This window comes from Microtus ochrogaster, linkage group LG1 (assembly GCF_000317375.1).
Source record: "Microtus ochrogaster isolate Prairie Vole_2 linkage group LG1, MicOch1.0, whole genome shotgun sequence".
NCBI classification, from domain to species: domain Eukaryota; kingdom Metazoa; phylum Chordata; class Mammalia; order Rodentia; family Cricetidae; genus Microtus; species Microtus ochrogaster.
In genome coordinates this window covers 38,459,027-38,481,657 of record NC_022027.1, presented here as the reverse complement: position 1 = coordinate 38,481,657, position 22,631 = coordinate 38,459,027, and positions in this window count along the sequence as shown.

The window sequence follows — 22,631 nt, the reverse complement described above, 5'->3', positions numbered from 1 at the left end:
AATTGCCCTTAAATGTGTACCCATGGAGGAGCTACTGGGTTCTCATGGATAGTTCCAAAGCCATAGTTACACTAATGATCCTGGTTAAACTTAGAGCATTTCAGGAGAATGAAAAGAAATAAAACATCACCATCAAAATCATGAATGTGGGTAGGGGACTTACATAGAAAAGTGAGAGTCATGGGTTAAAAGGAAGATTATAGAAGGCAGAGGTTATAATAATCAGAATGAACTTTATACATTATGAAATTATCAAGGGCAAACTCAATAAAAGTTATACATAAGAAAACATTGTAGTTTTGATATCTGTTAATTGGCATTATAGCAAAGAATTTTATTTCACTTATTGAATGAACGCTTATAATTCATCATATCTTAGACTGACAACTGGGCACATTAATGAAAACAGGAAATCAAAGTTTTGAATTAAATGGTAGTTACTATACAAAAATAAATAAAGTAGCCACTGACAGGGCAGGGGACACACACTTTTTATCTCCTTGCAACAAGATTGCTCATGATCTTAAGAGAATTTGGACATGTTTTCATTGAAGGGGGGATATGGCATCCTATCAAATAAAGTAAGTGATATAATTTGGATGTATTTTTGAGAAATTATTTCTAAAATATATCTCAAAAGAGGGCATTTTTGATGTGCGTGAATGACAGAATTCAAATATTCTTGATTCTCTAGGCCTTGCATCTTCAACAGTGTACATAAAGAGAAAACCAGGTAAATAGGGATGGATATTATGCTAACGTGACTATGTTCTCTTTTTAACCGAAACCAGTTTTATCTGAATACATAACATGTTTTCCCATTTCTGTGATGATGCATTTCGTTTTAAGATACCTAGGGATATTGCAGTTGGATGTGGCCAAGACATTTAGCACTCATGACGCTCCTTTCCTTCTGTGTTGACTATACTTCTCAAGTGGGACCAGTAACTATTATTTCTAGAATATGACAGCTACACTCTGGTATCAGAGGGTCTGTCTTAATGCTTTTGGGGATGGGCTTAATCTAGGGGTAACTGAAGACTTAAGTTTCTTTTCTGGGACCTTCACAACACTGGAACATGGGAACATGTGGGGCTAGGGACCATCTTTTTTAAGAAGTGAGAAAAATTGCAAGTGTATCTAAATAATTTTTTTTGGAGAATACAATCTGTGAAAACAGTTTTATTATTCAACACTTCTGAAATGTGAAAATGAAATAAACAAAACCACACCAAAAGCACCATGGGACTGAATCCGTTTTAAAAGGAGGAAAAAGAATTAGCCAGAAACTGGAATCTTTGTGGTAGGTTGGTCGCTAAATAGCAGTCACCTGGGAACTGGGTGTTATCAAAAGCCTGCATGCTTTGTTTCCATGAAAACAACCTTGCAAGGACTTGCATGACTAGCTGATATTCAAAATGTAAACATTGATTGCCAAGGAACATCTGTAGAATAATTGTAGGGCTTCATTAACTTTTAATTCCTGCTTCAATAAATTTTTACATGGCTTGATAGAGTTGAGAGGCAATACAATTATGCTTTCTGATGACAAAATATTTCAGTAGTGGAAATGCCAACTCTAAAGTTCAGAAAGATTAGAAACAGTCACCAATTCTTAAAAGGTCTCTGTCAAGAAGTAAAAATTAAGAACAATTTATTATATCAATATCCTAATTGTGGGTAACTCTAAGCCTGTAACCTTATATTTTAATAATCTTATCAAGTGCATATTAATCTTTTCAAAGAGCTTAAATGCCTTTTCAAAATTTTAGTTTTCTCCCCTGTAATTTATGTTAAATATTAGTTACTGGTGATCAACTCTTTAAGGCAAATATATCAATTCCATGATTCCAATTTCCCAAAATACTATCAAGTTCACATATATTTTAAATATAATTTGACAGCATTTGTCATATATCTTGGCATATAATAATTATGTAACTCTGGATTCAGAGTTGAAAACTACACAAGAAATATTCTGGCTAGTTAATTAGAGAAAGAACATAATACCAGGTATGGCTGTATGCTCTTGTAATTTTAAAATGTTAGAGGCTGAGGCTGGAAGAGCACTGTGAAGTTTAGGTTAGTCCTAATCCAGCTTGGACTATATAATGTGAACTTGTATCAAAACAAAACAAACCAAACTAAACAATAACAACAACAGAATTAATTAGAAGTGTTATATGTTGTCACAGACTTGCTATGGCAATTGTAGAGTACTGGTTCATGAAACAGATGAGATCCTGGGAACTAGCCTCAAGATTCCCAGACAGACTTTACAGATGTCTGGTCAAATCTCTGTGACTAAACATTTCAGCTAAAAAAACTGTCACTTGGGATAAGAAGAGAGTCCTTGCCTTCAAATATCAAGCTCAACCTTTTACATCCTTTATAGCAGCACTGAATTGACAGCCCAGATCAGGTGTCTGTATCCTCACATTCAGGAGTACTGAGAGAGTGTCAAATCTTCTTCAGCTTGCCTCTCAAGACTTAAACAATGTATAAATTGTCTTTCTCAATAAAAGGAGGCTTGAGATAAAGGGAAAATAAACATACACAGAAGTCTTCTACATTCAGCATTTTATTAAACACATAATTTATATATAGATAGGTACATAGATATAAGGAGAGACAATATATAAGATATATGCAGTTGGTTGCTGTTAATTGAAGTGTAATATTCTATAAGCTCACAGTAAACCCTGAATTAACTGATACTAAACAATGATTCCTAGGAAAAAGAGACCATTAATTCTTTGTGAGCATCTTGACTCAAAGTCTTTACTAACAAAAATTATATCATTGACTTTCCATAAGTTTCTGTTTAAAGATGCTATACTGAATATATGTATATTACTGCTACATTGAAAGAAAGCCAGAACCCGAACAGATTCACAAGCTTAGGCTGGACTTTTCTGTTTCAGCTCTTGAACCACACCAGCTAGTGTCCCTTTTGCAGTCTTAGTCTTACGTTGCTTTTGTACATTTTGTTTGTGATTCCGCTGTTTACAATGGCACAGTGCTGACATGCTATCTAAAGAAGTTCAAGGAAGCTGTGGATAAGCTCCATTCATGTGCAATGCTGAATAAAGGCGCTTATTTGACAAAGGGTTATCTTTATTATTATTGTTTTCTGTGCTGAAGATCAAACCTTGGACCCCTCTGAATTATATCTGCAGGTCAATTGCTTGACTTTTGATGACTTGTAAGTGCTGGATAACTCAGTATGTTTGCAATTACATCCATAAACATGTGAATAACAGACACCATTCTTCTAGGATTGATTTGGGGCTAAAAATAAATTTTAGTAATTACATCAATTGACTAATGTGAAACTTGTCAATAGTGAAGTAAGATTGCTTATACATATATATGTTTATGTGTCTACAATTAACAAGTATTACTGTGATTTTGCAAATTGCTTTGCACAGCCATACACACAGAAAAAGCTAGGACCATACTAACTATGATCTAATACACAACATAAAGCTTTATATTTGTTTTGACAGCACTCAATCTCCAAATTGTCCTCATTTTTCTATTATAAATATTATTAAAAGGAAAATTATATGTTTTCTTATATTTGATTATTCCAATTGGCTATTAATACTTTGATAGCTCTTTGTATAGATTGTTGGCTTTAGTGTTGCAGAAAGTTATCAATTTTCTCAGTCATTGTTTAGTAATTCCTTACAAAAACCTGGCTCCCAAGTGCTGTGTAATATTTTTCAGTTTATACATTCCTTCAAAGGTAATTACTTAGTCAATTAATTATTTGCCTTTTATTGCTTAAAATAAAAATATCTTTATTCAAATCCTGAAATGAATTTTTGTCTTTTATTTCCACATCTGATGAGCTGGGCAGACCTCATCAGTCCAATGACTTCCCTGGGTACTTGGCAGGTTAAAGACAATACAACACAAATAAGCTAACTCCTCTCAGTGTTTCCATCTGTGTTCTTCTTTTTTTCTGGACACAAGCAGAAAGTTGGTATGCCTTAGAGTTTCCAATACTTTAATGTTCTCACTCTTTCACAGCCTTCTCTTGGCTCACTGACTTTTGACATTTGGTTTCTGTCAACAGAAATGATCATATGAAATCTATCTTAGGAGGAAATGAGGAGGAACAACTATTTGATCCAAAAATTATGTTCCAGATGGAAAGCCTTACCAACACTAGAGTAATTCATTGGCTTTGCTGATGCCTTTGATGGAGGTGGATCAGAAGGGCCAAAGTCTGGTTCAAAATGACAAGAGGTTTTCACATCCACAAAAAGTACAATAGGCAAGAGTGGTGGATCAGGCACATATGTTGGAGAGTCTGGAGACCCACATGAAATACATCAGGAAGAAAGACTGCATGCGTAAGGACATTAAAGAACCAAAGAGGTGTGGCAGATTTTAGAAATTACAGAACGCTTGATCTTTGCTCTGCTTCATGCTACTTGCTAGAGTGGGCATACTCAACTCTAGAAGTATCATTTTAAGCATGAAAAAGGTTGGGATTCTGGCAGATAAGGTTAGATATGTTTGGAAAACAACAGTGGTTTCTCAAAATTACATGTGAGTATAAGTTTATTAAGAAAGGTGAATTTAGATTTGGAAAGCAGTGGAGAAAAATAGCCCCGACTCGAAGGCCTAATATTTCACATATTCATTTATCTGAAGTAAAAGCAATTCTTCATGTCTAAAATTAAATAAGTGCCTCAAATTGTTGCTTCAGGGATGTACTGCTCTGATTTTAAGGTCTCTAAACCTCGAAGGTATCTCTGAGTTAAAATGGATGATTTTTCGTTTCTTTTGAAACACAAATTAATGGATTACCTTATAATTCAAGAGAATTTAGATTTGATAATAGAACTTAAATTTGATAATAGAAAAACATAATAATGGAATTTAAAATTTATTGTTGAAAAGTTAGCTAGCAGGCACTAGATAAACATGTCCAATGCTGATGGTCTATATATGAATATCCCAGAGTCCTACCTTCGTGAAAAGTGTAAAATTGTGCTCCATATATATAAGCAGCCCAGAGTCCACCTCAGTTTAAGGAATAAAATGAAACTCAAGCTCCCCTAATCAGAAGCCATCAAACAAACCTTAAACTAGAATTTTACTTCGAGCATAAAAATTAAGCGTGTATGTGTATGTAGGTGTGTGTATGTGTGTGCTTGTGGGGTTTGGTATGTGTGCAAGTGTATGGGTATAAATGTTTGAGTGTGTGTGTGTTTTTTTCAGTAAAGATGTGATAAAAGTTTCTTTTTCATTGCCTCAGAGGAGCCTGTGTGAATGAACCTACAGAAATGAACATTTAAAACCTAAGTAAATACTGTAAACTTTCTCTTATAAGAAAAAGTAGAACTGATCAGGAATAAATGATATTTTGGCATATGAACTCTGGATAAATAGTTCTTCAGTTATGGTTATAGTGTAGGTGACTGTGAGACCACAGGAGTGAAACCCTTAGAAAATTTTTATGAGAATCAAGAATACACTATTTTGCAGGAAGATGGCCATAGATATATTTTAAAATGGAAAGAGATTTTGAATGCTTTGACCATAAAGAAACACTGAATGTTTGATTACTTGGATATGGTCACCCATATTTAAACATCATACAATGGCTACATGTACTAAAATGTCACTTGCTACACCATAAATGTGTATAATTCTTTTAAAGATACCTGTTAAATAATTAAAACTCCAGAAATATTAGATTGTCTTTTTTTTTTTTATTAAAGATGCAACAACAAAAAAAAAAGATGTTGGCTTGTCTCAGAGATTCCTGAAAAGAAGGGAAATGGAAAAAGCTCTCTCAGAGCTGGGAGCTACGATATGGGAAAGTGGGGAACAAAGCAAGGGAAGCACACATTGCTAGGGATGTAAGAACAATAAAGAACAATAGTGGCTGTCATTCGAAAATTCACCTTGTGTGTTTACACTACAGGGATTATCCTCTAATGCCCCTTGGTCTGTGAAGGATTCCCATCAACAACCTTATATTATTTGGAAGAATGAACTAAGGCACTTTCAGACACGGTTGAGAGTACAGCTGCTACAATCCAGCCCATCTCGTTCAAATGCTGAATGTAGCATAAAACCAACAAGACAAAATGCTTTGTTTTCTTTAACTGCACAAGTATAAAATATATGTATGCATTTCCCCACAGCATTATTTGGTACTCTTATACTACTGCTAGGAGGTACACAGCAAAGATTAATATCTGACAATAAATGGACACACGGGAAACCAGAGGAGTTTGAGTGTTTGAATCAAGTCATTAGAAATTAAATCAGAGCTGAGATTTAGAGGGACACAACCTGACAAGTCTCAGCTCATCTTTGCTCTGCTTGAACTGCTTGGCATCTCCAGAAGGCTCATTGATTAGAATTTACCTGCACAAGTTTCATGCAGAGAAGTCCAGAGATGATATTAAGATATCAATGATAAATTTTCATTTTGGAAACCTAGAAGGCTGCACGTCTGGGGATATTATGATTGTATGCATTATGCACAATGTGAAAGATCTCTCTCATCAAACTCTTTAAAAATATTCTCTGTGAATAATTACTTGTATAAAATATACTTTTTGTCTTGCTAATAAAATTAGCCCATTTTAAAGGAAGAAAATATCGATTCAGTTATTATTTTTATTTTTTAGGATTCACTAGTGTGAAATCACCCTAAGTTTCACTATTCTCAAGAAAAGATAATACATGACACTTGGCTGTTGACATTCTGAACTTAACCTGTGTTGTCATGTATAAATTGCTTTATGTAGCAAATAACCTTTTTTCCCTATTTTAAATGAAACTATTTATGTAAATCATCTATAAAGTGCTTTTTGACTCCACAATTATGTAATTTTTAAGCATCAACAGCCATTTGAGTTATTTCATTACAATAAGATTGCTATTTATTACTCAAAGGAAGTATTTTTCCCATTATTCTTTATGGAAAACAGTTATTTAATAGTAAGTTTTAACAAATAAATCGCATGTATAAATACTTGTACCTGAGAATGTAGTTCTTATTCTATTTTTAAAAATTTGGTATTTGTTTCAGTTGTATTTATTTGCAAGTTTCCCCATTCTAACTTGATGAGAAGGCAATTTACTCACCTACTGGTTGTAGCAGGTTGCAAGGATTCAGGACAACATCAACAGGTGGGGATATTTGCCAGGAGTAGACTGACATGTTTTTTTCTAGTTGTGGGAAGCCTTGAATAATGATGAAAACTGTATAGAATTGAGAGTTATAATTGGTGGAGATAGTGGGACAAGAAGCACGACCTAGGGAAGGCGGAGGAAGAGGAATGAATTGTTGACTACAACCATGGTCATGTTCTGAGACTTGCATCTGGAGACAACACTATGTAATGCACTGATTATTATTAAATGTTTCTTTCCCTCCAACTTCTTAATGACCTCATTTTCACTGTTCTTTATGATTTCATCTGCAGACTTAATACCATTTTGACATAAGTATAAAGACATCCATTAGAATAAATAGTACAAAAACACATGATCCATCTACCTATTCAGAATGAAGTTGTCAGATTTATGTCTGACTCAAAGCCCTAGTAAGTTTGCACCATTTGGGAGACTGAAGAAACAGAGTTGGGAAGGCCTGAAATAAGTGGCTACGCAGAGACTTCAAGACACATTAGCAAGTAGAAGGACTGGTAGAAAAGGGGATCTACATCAAGGAAGAGGAAGCAAATGTAGACAAGTCTTCAGAAAACTTCCCTGTGCATTGTCTAATCAACTGCATTTATTCAATGTGCAGTGCCTAAGAAACCGCATTCATTCAAAATGTAGACACTCTGGCCTGAGATGCTCTGAATGTATTAATTCAGATCAAGGCATTTGCTCTCTATGTATATTATTTTAGGATTATGATGCCAGATGTTTCTTGTGCAGAATGTTGGCAATGGAATTCTTCATGTATTTACCTTATGATCCCTATCTGAGAGGCTTTGGCTGAAGCATACATGAGCAGAATACTTGATTAACATCTTCGGTTAAATCTAATCATATTTCCCATATCGATATACTCAGAAAACTTAGGATCAGTGATGTTAGCTATTTGTCTCAGTTTTTGTTGATTTTATCTAGTCCTCAATCGTACCATATGAAACAAAATTAAAAATATATAATTACAGTCCGCTTGATAGACTGTTGACTATTGCGAGCTAAAAGCATGCTGTGCTGGCTGTAGAAACACGGCCACAGTGGTCTAATTTCCTCTAATCCACTAGGTGCCTGCTTAATTACAGTCTTCCATTCATTGGCGCTCTGGCTGTATTCAATCTCAGCTTGTATATTTTTTTCATTTGGTTTATTGTCTATTTCTTTTTTCATCGAGCAGCATAGAATACAAACTATGTCATTTTGTTCCTTGGCTTTCAACACTCTCCATTGAGCCATTTCTATATTTTATTGCAGTATGGAATTTAGCTTTTTTCTCAGACATAGAGAACTAAGGCATCTATAATATATATTAGTCCTTAAAAGGTTTTGTCGTCTTTGAGTGTGAGAATAGTATGAGAAATGACTGGAGAACCTAAGAATCCTATCAGCTGTCAAACTGATAAGTAAGGTGGTTACATGGAGGATAAAAAGAGATGTTGAGAAATAAGTCTCTTACAATGTAGGTTTTGTATTTAATGGAAGAAAGGGAATTGAAGGACCCTTGAAGTGATAAAGCTGTTGTGATATCCCTTGTGGTCTTGGCCACATGCATGAAGACATTTGTTAATACTCAGAACTATCCACTTGAAATAGCTACCTGTATCTGCTGAAACATTGTAAGGTTTACATAAAAGTGTTCCCAAGCTAAGAATAAAAATGAATAACAATAAAGGTGGCAGTGGATAGTATGCCTTTTAATAAGCTTTAGCCAGAAAATATTTTGTAACATGACTGGAAACCTGACCAGGAAGCATTTGGTCAACTTAAAATTTGTTGACTACGAAAAAAATCAATGATTGTCATTTTAGTTTTATTATTTCACCTCTTCTGCCTATTAGTGACTGGAGAAGCAATAATGCATAAAAGAAATTAGAAACAAGAAGAGAAAACTAGATTTTTATTTGAATGCTGTTAGAGAAAGGAACCAAAATCAAGTTCATTCATAACACTCTCATTCTGTTCAAGCAACTTTAATTATTACACCAATATTCATGATCTTCAAATGCAATTGCCTCTCAACTTACCATGAGGTTAGGTCAATTATAAAATCCATTGTAAAATGAAAATACTGTAATTTAAAAATACATTTGATCCATCCAACTTATGAAGCACTGGAGCTTAGTGACACAGTGTACGGTGTAATATTATTGCTTTATCTTTGTGGTCACATAGCTGACTGGGAGATGTATCACACCGTGGCTGTCATGTTGAGACACCCTATTCCAATAATACCAAAAAACCTCAAACTTCTGAAATAAAAACATGGTTTCTTCCTACTGTGTATCATTGTCACACTGTCATAAAGTTGAAAAATATTTTATGTTGAAGCATGATAACTTGACATTTATCTATTTTGCTCACTTTTGTTTTTGGCATGTAAGATAGGCTCTGTCCAGGAGAAGCATTCACTCACCACTTATGATTTAGAAGATACTATCATGCATGGAGATTTGCTTGATGTTTTAAGCCACAAATCAGGATATATATATAGTGAATTTATCCTTCCATTAATTCATACCAGTGATCTCAGAAAAGGTACCCAAAGACTAATAAACAAAGGAAAAGGTGGATTGAGTTGACTTTCAGTTATTACTATATATAATATATAAAAACCATGAATCTTCACAATGTTGCAATGACATGCAAGTGCTTCAGGATTCTGTGCAGAGGGAGTGTGGGGAAGAATAATTACATTAATGCAAAGAATGTTGACACTAATCTTTATTATTTACTTTTCTTGGAAATTAAGGAGACCTGAGATGCTGCTTCTTACTCATGTCATGGACATTGATTGATAGTTTATCTGGGTTGGTAGGGAATGCAGCTTGCTACAAGGCATTTTGGGTAAGTACATCAATAGATTTTTTTTACTGTTTGTGAATATTCACTTTTCATGTGAATTTTCAACTGCATGAATGCATTTCCTATCTATAGATTATCAACCATTGTCTGGTAGCATAATCTAGCTACGAAGTGTCACAGAGCATGCCAATATTGAATGAGTTCTTTCTTGTGTATGATGAGATTTTATGCACTGGATCCGTATATTCTATTTATAGCTCCAGCTGAGCAGTTACTGGATATATTAGGCATTAAATACCCAAGATGACAAAACTCTTAATACTTACATTGAAATTATCTGATAGCAAACAAAGTAAAATATAATCATAGTAGGGTGGACAACTTACTTGATGAAAGGTTAATTAGGGTTCACTTATTCAACAATGAATTTCAGTGATTTAGCCTCATTGGAGTAAACTACCTCCTTAAATTTGGATGTTTAGCATGGATTTTGCTATTTTTCAGAGTTATATTCATGGGCTAAATTGAGTGTGTTGTTCACATTCAATATTATCCTTATAATATTCCATTTATCAATGCTTCTAATCAAGGGACTGATTTTATAGGGACAGGAGTAATAGACATGGATACACAATTCATTGGATTAAGAGGACTAGCTATGGACTCTACTATAAAAATTCTCTATTATTGACAAATTTTTTAGACTACTGAGGATTTTCTTATGATCATAAGCATTCCTGAATTGTATATCAAAACCAGGAAGCTGTGCAGTGTTACATGATTATCAAAGACACGTGAGGGGTATGGAGCTTATGAGACTGCAATGCCACCCTCCAGATTGTGCCACAAGTTTCTTTTCCCTCTTTTGTTTTGTTTTTGTAAAGATAAGGAAACAAACTAATAGAAAGTTAGAATATTGCCTATGCTTTTACACATTAAGATCCATTAAAAAATAAAACCTATGTTTCAAGGTGTATGGATGGCCATTGGTTTCTGTATCCTAAAACTCAAGTAAAAAGTTTGTCTATTTATGACGCTCAACGATATTTCCATGGCATTCAGAGCTGAAATTGACACCTGACAAATTTAAGGTTTTCATTCCACTAAATGAACAAAATAATAGTTGTGTTATTGCTGGATGAGTGACTCTGATTGTTACAGGTAGCAATGTCCTGCATAGTCTGTTTATAAATGGGTATTTTAAATATAGGGGATATTCTGGTGACATTAAAACTAATGATAAAGTCAACCAGAGACAGACACACTATAAGGCTTACTATATTATGTAAGGACCCTAATCCTGAGGTTGAATAAATACTAAAAGATAAGGAATAGATACAAAGAGATTGTTTAGTACATAAAGGAATGTGACGCCAGGCCTAATAGTCCGAGTTCAGTTCTTGGCTCCCACATGGTAGAAGAAAAGAGCTGACCCCTAATCTTCAAGGGTGTTCTACAGTATTACTCTATGCATGATAAATTAATGTAACTTAAAAAGGAAGTTTGAGAGTGAAAAATCCTATCTTGAGATAATGACATTTTAATAAATGAGGACTATAATGTTCATTCTTATCCATATAATACCACATGTATGTGTGTGTGTGTGTCTGTGTCTGTATAACCTTACATGTTTTCTCTCTTACCTTTCGCTTATTGTTTTATGTTCACGTGCTTTTATTTATCACCTAGTCTATAAATTACATGTTATGAAGATGACAGCAGAAGATACTTAGAAAATCAATGACTGCCACCTTGGTGTCTTGGGTTTATGAGGCTTTGGGTTTGGCACTTTTTCAGATGTAAGACAGTTTAAGTTTCATTTGTCAAAACAATACTTGCATTATGTTACACTGGAACATTTTCTTATTGTTTGAAGTTTAAATGTGGGGGAATATCTAGTGCTGTCGGATGCTCAGGAATATAGACAATCACAGGCACCTGTCACCTTCTTGTGGCCTCGGCACATCTTACATCCATTCACTGCGAATTCAGTGCTGTGAATCTTACCTCTTCCAGGTAGTTGTTCTTCAGCCTGTTTTCCCTGATTACAAAACAAAACTATTTTCCCTGATAATAGCTAAGTCATCAAAGCTATATGTGTCAGGTGTGTTGCTCAAAGGTTCTGTTTTGGAAGAGAGTGGCATGAAGGAAGCACTCAGAATCTCTCCTCGATTGTTGCAGGATCTGCTGGAGTCATAGCGGCTCTTAGAAGTGTATATATATCTGGGCTCGATATCAGTTCTAGTGTTTCCTGGGAACTGTTCCTAGGTCTTCAGCTTCTGATCTCAGAGGACACAAGAGGTCACACAGTCACTAAAAGTTGTTTCTGTCTAGTTTGATTGTGGTGATTTGAATAGGTATCGTCCCCAATAACTAATGTTTGAATGTTTGGTCCTTAGGAAGCTACTTTGCTTCCCACCATGATGATTACTGATGTAACCTCTGAAACTATAAGCAATCCCTAATTAAATTTAAGAATCTCTGTGGTCATGGTATCAGTAATAGAAACCCTAAGTCACTGATAGAACTTACTAGAATAACTTATTCTAATGAGGTTATGCAAGGCATGTGTACATATATGTGCAAGTCTATACAAACACACATATGATATTATTTTTTCTTCATTTGTTAATTCTTATACACTAATACATGAATAAAATTAAAAGAAAAATAATTTGGAAGAATACATGATTTGCATAGGTACACATCAAAATGCACGACTGTATGTGTGTTTGACATGAGTGAACTTGTGTGTGTGTGATATAAAACTAATTCAGTTTAAACATTTATTCACCTTTAATTCCTAGTATGTCGGTTTTAAACTGTATTTCAGTTTTACACTTATTTGGAAATATTTTGCAAGTATCTTTATTTTAACAAAATGGATCAGATTTTCAATATCAAGCAATGACATTTTTAAAACTAACCGTATGGCACAATGTCATTAAATCACTTATTTACTCTTTAAATTAGTGTGTATGTGTGTGTGTGTGTGTATGTGTGTGTGCGCGTGCATGCATATGCACGCACACGCATTATTGTGGGTGCCTATGAAGATCAGAAGAGGGCATCATCCCTAGTTGTTGGAGTTACAGGAAGATATCAGTTTCCTGATGTGAGTTTTGGGAACCAAACTTTGGTCCTCTGAAGAGCAGCAAATCCTCTTAACCACTGAGTCATCTCTGCAGCCCTAATATATGTTGGAAATTCTTTGTTCTTATCATGACTGATGGCCAAATCATCAAACTATTCAGCTAAAGGAAACAGATTTTGAATGACGTTTGGAAGCAACTAGAGTTATCTGTTTAAGTAACTTCATGATGCCACAGAGAAGCTTTGTGCATTATTGGTTGACTTCAGCTAATAAACTTGCTTTCTACGACACTACTTTTTTCTGAATTGTTAAGACCTTGTTCAGGTTTTTTTTTTTTAACTTTTTAAAATTTGTTTCTTACATGTGAGTAAGGAGTTAAAAAGACATAAAATCTGCAAATATTGACAAAGTAGATTATTATTATGTTTCTTTTGGAATTTGAATTAAAAAATGAGATAGCATTCTAAAATGCCTGTCCAGTAATCCTCCTGCCATTAAGTATGTCCTTCAGGGCTTTCTGCATTGATTTCTGCTGGATTCTCATTCAAACCTTTATAGAGGAAGAACCTGAAACAAAGAGGCTAATGGATTCTGTCTTCTTGGAGTAGGTGCCAGCACTCAGTTCTGATGTCCTCAGGGCACACAGAACAAAGCAAAATTAGAGCCTCCTGTGCTTCTGTGAGCTTAGGGAGTATAGAAGTACGCCGGTCATTTTCACTAGAGTTTATGTACAGTCCTCTCCACAGTATAGATTGCCTGGGACAGAAAAGAAATCCTCTATCTACTCATTGGCTGCTTTGCAGGAAAAAAAAAACAACCCTAATTCTTCTTCTTTCTACTCATGGAGTTTAATCGATGGGGATCATGGTGGATAGTATACAGCCGTTTGAGGACCAATGACATGTCTTGGCATTAAGCAAGAACAATTTTAAGTTGTAGCTTCATTCCAAACCTGAGGGACAAAATAAATAAATAAAAACCTCCATTTTGTCAAACAAAAGGTTTTAGATTTCATTTACATCAATATAGCAAAAATATATAACAATAGTAATTAAAACAAAACTTGTCTATGCGCTCTTAAAGTGTGTGCTTCGCAAGCTTTGGCTCACAATTTCAATATGGAATTTCCCTAGCTACTCCATTTACGAGAGCAGCTTCATTTAGCGGTGGCGTTTTATGTGCCTTCTCTACATTTGTAAACCCAGCCCTGCTCTTTAGGACTAGGAATGGACACAATTTAATTCTGTTTATTATAGAAATCAAGGCCTTTTGGAAGGAGATTGTGAGCAGCTGTTTAATATTGTCTCTCTGTTAATATAGAGGTTCATTTCTCATGCCCTCTGAGGACAAGGCAATTCAAGAGATTTCTAGAGGCTCTTTCTGCAGTGCTGCAGGTTGATGCCAGGAATCAGGCGCAGAGTAGCTTTGCTGCTAATTGGTGGGGCTGGCTGCAGCTGGCAGGTGTCAATTTAAGACCCATACTCCAGTAGGATTTCTGGGGATTCTACCTAGAACACATCCCTAATCAAAAGAGAAAATGAAAACATCGTTTCTGTTATACAACTTCCCAGCAACATTTTCATCTTCTGTAGCTGGATTCAATATAAGTTTTTGGAAAGAGGACAGGCAAGGATTATCTCTGCCTCTCTCAGATGACTGTATTTAGTAGGTAAGGAAATTAAATGTTTCTTAAAAAAAAAAACAGTTTAGTTAAAATCAGAGAGCCAACTTTAAGATGAAATGATGGTTTTAGTCATTTCATCTGCAATAGCAACCGACTGAAATCATATTTACATAAAATAGTCCCTTGGATATGGCATTTGATATTTCCTATTGTGACATAAATGGACCTATTATATTTGATGGGAAATCAAACCAGCAATTAGCCATTGCTAGTTTTTGAGGTAGGGTTATAAGACCTCATGTAACACAGCCATGTATTTGTCTCAATATATAACTGAGGGTGAACTTGAAATCCTGATATTTCTGCTTTTACTCCCAGGTGCTAGGATTATAGGCATGCACTGCCATGCTTAGCTTCTCCATCTCAAGAGTGACTATGGCTGTGTAGCCACTATCTTAAATCTTAGTCCTTTTCCATTAGAACAGCAATATTAGGAGTTAAAAGGTAGTACTTTTTTTTCTTTCTTCCTGCAAATTCCTTTTATTAAAGTGAGTTTACATATGCTTATTTACTTACTTTCTTTTTCTTACTGATTTTTATTGAGCTCTTGTAAGGTATAGTGGTACACATTTGCTATTTTATCACTTGAGAAGCTGAGCCAGTAGGACTGATGAGTTTTAGACCACCCTGGACTAAACGGTAAGACCTTGTCTCAAAGACAAAATAGAGCATTAACGACAAAGACAAAGAACAGCATTAATTCTTAAATAAAGAATGAATATATAGAACACTGAATTTCCTTGACAAGATGAACTGGAAAATAATTAAATGGAGGAGCATTGTGCTATACCTATTTTGGGTTAACCATGCGTTTAAAAATAACATTGTACTCATTGTAGATTTCTGAAAACCTGTATCTTCTCTATCCTGAAGGCAACGTCTGTTCTCTGCATTAAAACTTAATATTTTAGATCTCTCTCTCTCTCTCTCTCTCTCTCTCTCTCTCTGTGCACGTGTATTTCTAACATATTTTTGGAAATTTTGATTTATCCATTCATTGGTTTATTGCCCCTCTTAAACACATAAAATCTGATATTTATTAGCAAAAGCAAATCCCATTTGGGAAAGGGGTGGGAACAGAGCGTAATCATATAGCTTTTATTTGTCGTGGATAGCCTTTGCTTCCAGATATTCCCATTACAACTTCTGTAATGTTAGTGTGACTTCATCAGGCTAGAAAACCTACTGTTTAGATTTTTATAAAATGTTGTAGAAGGAAATGCTTGAGTAAGACAGAAGCATAAGTGATATCTCAATCAGCTGAACTATGCCTGCTACATGACTTGAATTTAATCCTTAGAACCTATGTAAAATTAAAATCTATCTATTTATCTATCATCTATCTATCTATCTATCTATCTATCTATCTATCTATCTATCTATCTATCTATCTATCCATCCATCCACCTACATACCTCCATCCATCTATCTGTCTGTGTATCTGCCTATCACAAACCATCTTAAAATGATGGTATTTGAGTATAATTATGTATTTGAGCATTAATTGTAGGTTTTTTTTTCCTGTAACTGTGTTAACCTTCTCAGGACTATGGTAAAATAGAACAACTTAAAGTGAAGAGATTTATTTTGGCTCATGGTTTCAGAGATTTCTGTTCATAATGTTTGGCTCCCTTAACTTTGGTCCTGTAGACAGAACATCATGACTGTGGTAGCTGGTAAATTGTAGAGAGGAGAGAGCGAGAGAAGCAGAGACAGGCAGAGACAAAGTAAAACAGAGACAGAGAGATGAAGGGGAGATCCCCTTAGGAAGCAGATTTCTCCTTTTGTGTTTTGATTCCATCTAGGCCTGCTGCCTATGGTATGGTGCCACCCACATTCACAGCACACCTCTGTCCTTCGAGAGACATCCTTATATACACCCACAGGTGTGCCTTACTAGTCTAAGTGTTTCTCCAGCCAATCAAATTGAAAGCTGTGCTTACCACAACAGTGGCACTTTAGGAATTGGGATTCCAAGGCAATGCATTTCAGTTTTCATCTCAGATAACGTATCACTCAAGTGATAATCACTCGAGTGATTGTTAGAGTGAAGATACTCGAAATGATTTTTTTTAAAAAAAATTCTTTTTAAAAAAGAAAAGAAAGTTTTTAACATAAAATATGAGAAACAAGTTTTTTTGGTGCTTAGCATTCATGCATTCTCAAAACCTCAGGGGAAAGATACAGGAGCAGTGAGTGGAAAACATGTAGGGGATGTAGGGGACAGTATTGGGTACTGTCAGAGAGAACCTTACTCTTTGGTTGTTGTTGTTGTTGTTGTTGTTTTATTGTTTAAACGTTTTTAACCCATTTGTTTGTGCTGCCGTTTAAGTTTGATGATAATGCCAGAGGGCCTATCCATCCAAGCAAATTGAGCAGGACAAATACATGAAGCGCTCCCTCTTATTCTCGTCCACTACTTTACCTGATCATGAGTTAGTAAGGACACCATCATACAGACATAAATATGTGAAAACAGACTTCAGTATCCGGCCTCTGGAAGGCAATTGTAATTGTGTAGCTGTTTCCTCCAAATTGAAACATACCTTCCAGGAAAGAGGAAGGGAGCTTATTGCACTCAGCAGGTAAGAAAATTAGAGGCTCAAGAAGATCAGAAAGATACAAGGTTCATCCAGGAGGTTGTATAAATAGTAACAGCTGCACAGGAGAGGGGTCTCTTCTGCTGGCAGAGCTACCTGTATGTTGTTCAGGATGATTTAAGGGTGCGTCTTTTTCTAGCAGCCCCCCATTCTTGGGGTGGTTTTATTGTTTTTTAATGTATTTATTTATTGGTGTGTGTGTGTGTGTGTGTGTGTGTGTGTGTGTGTGTGATGTCTTTCAGTCATTCATGCTCCTGTAAACAGCATCACAGTTATGCTCCTACAAGCCATCCCTACAGCCCCCGGTTCACAAGCTGGACTAGAATAGGATCATTTCTCTGGCCTGTCACTGGTGCCATATTTGGGGTAAAACAATGTTTATTGATGTCTCCTTAGGAAAAGCCACATAACAAATAAATGACATCTTAGCTGCATCTGTCATTAAGGTGAAGAATTCTCCTGTCCTTCAAAAATTAACTCCTGACTACACTGACAATGAATGGACAAGGATGAGATGATTAACCGGCTTGCAAGCCACAGCCAAAAATTGATTTGGGGTGAGGATGCAAGGTCAGTGTGTAAAACACTTGTCATGAAAATGTGAGGACAGGAGTTTGGGTCCCAGAACTCACACAAGAAGCCTGCCAAGTGTTATGGACACTCATAACTTCAGCACATAGAAGTGTAGATAGAGAGACCTGGGGCGAGCTCGATAAATAAGACAGATAGAACTGGCAGGTTCAGCAAAAGACCCTAACTCCATAAGTAAATTGAAAGATGACTGTGGAAGATAGCCAATGACAACTTCATGACTCACATAGACAGTCATGTGCATATGTATGAATCTGCCTCTATCCATGTGTGCCCCCACACATGCGAACATGCATACTCTTATTAATGCATAGTATGCACACAGATACACTCACACACTCAAGTGTATTTACTTTTCTCTTTTCTTTAGGAGAATGACATAATGGTTTAATCACATGGGGGCACTGTAAAGGTTTTCCAGGATATGCTATGCTTACATGGATTTAAAATGAAGTGACTGACAGGAGCATGTGGTCCTGCTATTGGAAGAGAAGGCAATTAAATTTATATAACACAGCAACATGCAGGTAGTGTGAACCTAGGTGGAGATAAAAATCCAGTGACCTAAAATCATTTAAAATACAGTACAGCTGTTTTCTTCAAAAGCTTTATATTTTTCTACCTGTGTGCATGCGTATCACACAGCACTCACACTAGTATGTTGTATGTAGGATAACTCTTCTCATATTCTAGATGAAGAAGTTGCTGTCTTTCTTAGCTGTGTTTCTTTGTGCCTGTAGTTTAGCTTAGGCAAAAACCATCTCCTGAAACATTCACTCTACTTCCTGGAGCTTGAGCTAATACAAGGGAATGCATTTTAAAATAGATGAAATGTTATACATCAACATGATACAACAGCATTCCTGTCTTCTATTTAAAAAATGATGTATGTAAGCATCATAAATTCCTTTTACATATGTTTCTGACCATCTGTTACGGATGTATCAGGGAACAAAGTACATGGAAACGGTAACAGGCCGCAATTCTGCATTAATGAAATTTCCGTCTAATTGTATGTGCTACGAAGTTTAACATAGCATCTGGGGTCAAAGGTCAACTTTTTGTATGCTTAGTTGAACTGACCTTCTGAACTTTAAAATTTGCTTTTCAGTGGTGGAAAGATTGTACTAAAGAAGCATATTACTTGGCCTGGTCAAGAATTATTCATTTTCCCCCCTTATACTCCAATCTGCTATGTCTAATTTTCCTGCACCTTTCCATCAGCTCATGAGAAGGGCAACCATTGTTTGAAAAAATAATTACTTTTCTAAAGGAGAGGATGTATATTTTGAATTATATTCTTCTTTTCAGATGTGTTCATTTACCTAAAGATAAGCTTATGAGATGATGTGAACTTCAACTATAAAAAGCAAAGTTTTTATTTAGTAAATGAGTTTTATAATGACATCTCTATTTATCCTAATACATTTGTGATTAATGCCTTCTTATGGAAATTTTATCCATCTCATTTAATGGGAAAGAAAAATGACTCAGTCATTTAAGAACTGGCTGATATCCCAAGGTAGTTCTTTGTTGACATCTTTTGTTTCTTGTTTAAATTCTTAAAAATTAATTACGTTTATATATAGTATAAGTATATATCTATGTATAGAATGTAAAGGCACATGCGTGTGTGTACATGTGGATGCCAATGGTCAACATCAATTGTACTCCTGAATCACTTTCCATCTAGTTTTGTGACACAGGATTTCTCTATGGACCTGGAGCTTATAGACTATCTAACCTGCTGCCAATCAAGCTTCAATATCCACTTGTGTCCGGCCCTCTCAGCATTAGGGTGAGAGATGTGTACCATGCCATCCCAGCTTTCAGATTGCTGCTGGAGACCAGAGTTTATGCCTTCATGCTTGCCTGGCAGGCACTTTACCATGAACCATCTGTAATGGTTTAGATAAAATGGCAGTGCAGTTCCCCGAAGGCCAGCCTGGTCGCGCCACCCGAGGCCTCTGTGGATCTCAAGTGGGTGGAAGTTGGTGGGTGAGAAACAGAGGGTCAGGAGGGCCGGTCCCATGAGGAACCACGGTGGGTGAGAGATGGATAGACATGCCATGCAAAGAATGTGGGTATAGTTTATTTAGTGGGTTATGGAAGGGAAAGGAAAGGGAGAAAAGGGAGAAGCGAGAAGGGGATGAGGTGGGGGGAGCCCTAGCAGAAGTTCGTCTTCTGGAGAGAGACAGAGAGAGAGAGAGAGAGAGAGAGAGAGAGAGAGCGAGCACAGGTAGGAGAAAGCAGAATATCTATGTCTGTCTGCAGAGAGGGCAGGGTTTGTCTCTTAAATGGACAGGGTACCTGAAAGAACAGGCAAGCAAATAATAACACCATCTCCCCAGTCCTGAGAACTTTTGTCGAAGCACATTATTCATCGTGCGTGATGACTACTTCCATACTCAGGCTTAGGAAAGCAAAACGAACAACGTTGAAACAGCTGGATTTTGTTTACATGACACTAATGACATATTTAGGCAGCAGCAGGACTTGAACTGGAGTTAGGAGTAGAAAAGTCAGCACCTAGACAAACTTGTCCTGAGGGTCAGTGTGTGGCCCTGTTCCCCACTTTCTGATCTAGCCTATCTGAATCGTCAGGTTTCTCCATATAATTTTATTTACTTGCATATGGAAAGAAACGAAACAAATGAGAATATAAAAAACTGCTTGTTGTAGCATGGTTATAGAGCGCTTGCCTAGCATGTGTAAGGCCTTGGGGTTCTATCTCTAGGCCCACAGGAAAACATCACAAAACGATAACCCCTAAACCAGACTGATAGTCTCAAATAACAGACACATTAAGAGGGCATTTTAATTTTGTCCTGATTCTCAAATGTTGGAAAGATAGTTCTGTTTTATGCCAATACCTCCCCCTAACAAAATCTAAAAGTTCAGAATTTCTTTGGAAATAATAACTATGTTTTCTGAACTAAAAATCTTAGGAAGATTGACACTGGTTTACCACCATGAAAGTCTTTTCAGTGTCTGGCTTAACAGGAGACTGGAATCTCACAGAAACTTGTGCTCACATTACTGACAAAGCACACACGCTAGATCCCGCCAACACTATACACCTGGGAGGTGATGAGAGTAAAGGCAAGTAGCCCATTTGGGCATCATTTTGTAAATACTTTTGCCCTTATGAACTGTTCCAGGATGGTGGAAACAATCCCAAGCATCCATAACCACATTTGAGAACTTTTGCTCCAGGCAGCTAGACACTGAGCTTGCCCTGTTATCCTTCAGAGTCAGGGAGAGCAGCTATGCTGTTTTGCTTAAGGACTGGTGTCATGTCCATGTTTCTTCCAAGCTTGCCATCTGAGAGCAGTGGGAGCCATGGCTTGGCTTTGAGCTGTGAAGGAGTTTTTCAGATAGTCGTCTTTGCTAAAGGACACCCAAAAGCTTTAAAATACTTGAAGTATTTAATCTGAATGTGGAAAAGAGCCATCAAATCCAGCATTAGAGCCATCAAATTCAGCAAGAGAGCCAGTTAAAATACTATTAAGAATCACTACGTCCACCATCTAAAAAAATATCTCTGGCTGAATTCAACCATTTGAGAGAATCTGAAAAAACTAATTGAACATTGCCCTCTTCTCTGTGCATCCTATGAAATTTTAGGGAAAGAAAAACCGCATAGAAACAAAAAAGGAGCAATGACCTCATCAGTCATCAAGAAGAGATTTCCTCAGCTTAGTAAGGTAAAGGAGTTCCTAGAGAACAGAAACCAAAGCAAGATTAAGGGAGAGAAAAGAGAATGCTTTGGCCCCAGGCAGAAGATCTGTAAGTAAGCGTAGATCTTCCAAATTCCAAGGTCAGAGTCAGGGTGTAGGAGAAATGAGTATAGGCCAGGGAGCAATCAGCACGCTGATTCATTAAGCAGCTGCCTGGGAGCTGCCTCTTTCTTTCCACAGTAAATAAATAGTCTGACAGCAAGAATTTTTGCCTCTAGGCTAAAGGCAGAGAGCTAGTCCAGAAAGGGTTTGTGACTGGCTTTGAAGCACAGTGGAATTCATGATAAATAGATTTGTATAATGACTATTGGGGGGGGGATTGAGTCACGTACACATACTCTTTTTAATTTGTCGTATGCTATTGGGGGAAAAGACAGTCTTCTGATGTCTGTCTGCTGGTTCTTTATCACATAACCTCTTCACATGACTGTCAGTTGTCACTTTCTGTTAGTGATTATTCTGAGATGTGGCCCATCGAGGAGGCCAAATCTATCTAGCTTTATGTTTGATGATATCTATATCTGACTTTGCATCGAAAGATATAGACAAAAGCCATATGAGCCAAATACACTAAACAACCTAATAGCTTGCAAAACTGTAAATGACCTTCATGTGCATTGGGCACAATGAAGAAAAGAAATCTGTGGAGTACAATCACAAAAGCTGGGTGGGGATGGGAGTAATCTCAACAACTTTAATGAAAAGTTATGTTAGATTCACATCTTTTCCTTTGTTTGCTTTGTTATAGAAGATATTCCTGTTCTACAAGAAACAGAGTGAATCTTACCTTATAAATCTGAATGTCTGATTCCATTGTTAACAGAGAGTTAACAGACCCAGCAATACAACTCTTGGGAATATACCCAAGAGAGGCCGTATCATACAACAAAAGTATATGCTCTACTATGTTCAAAGCAGCATTGTTT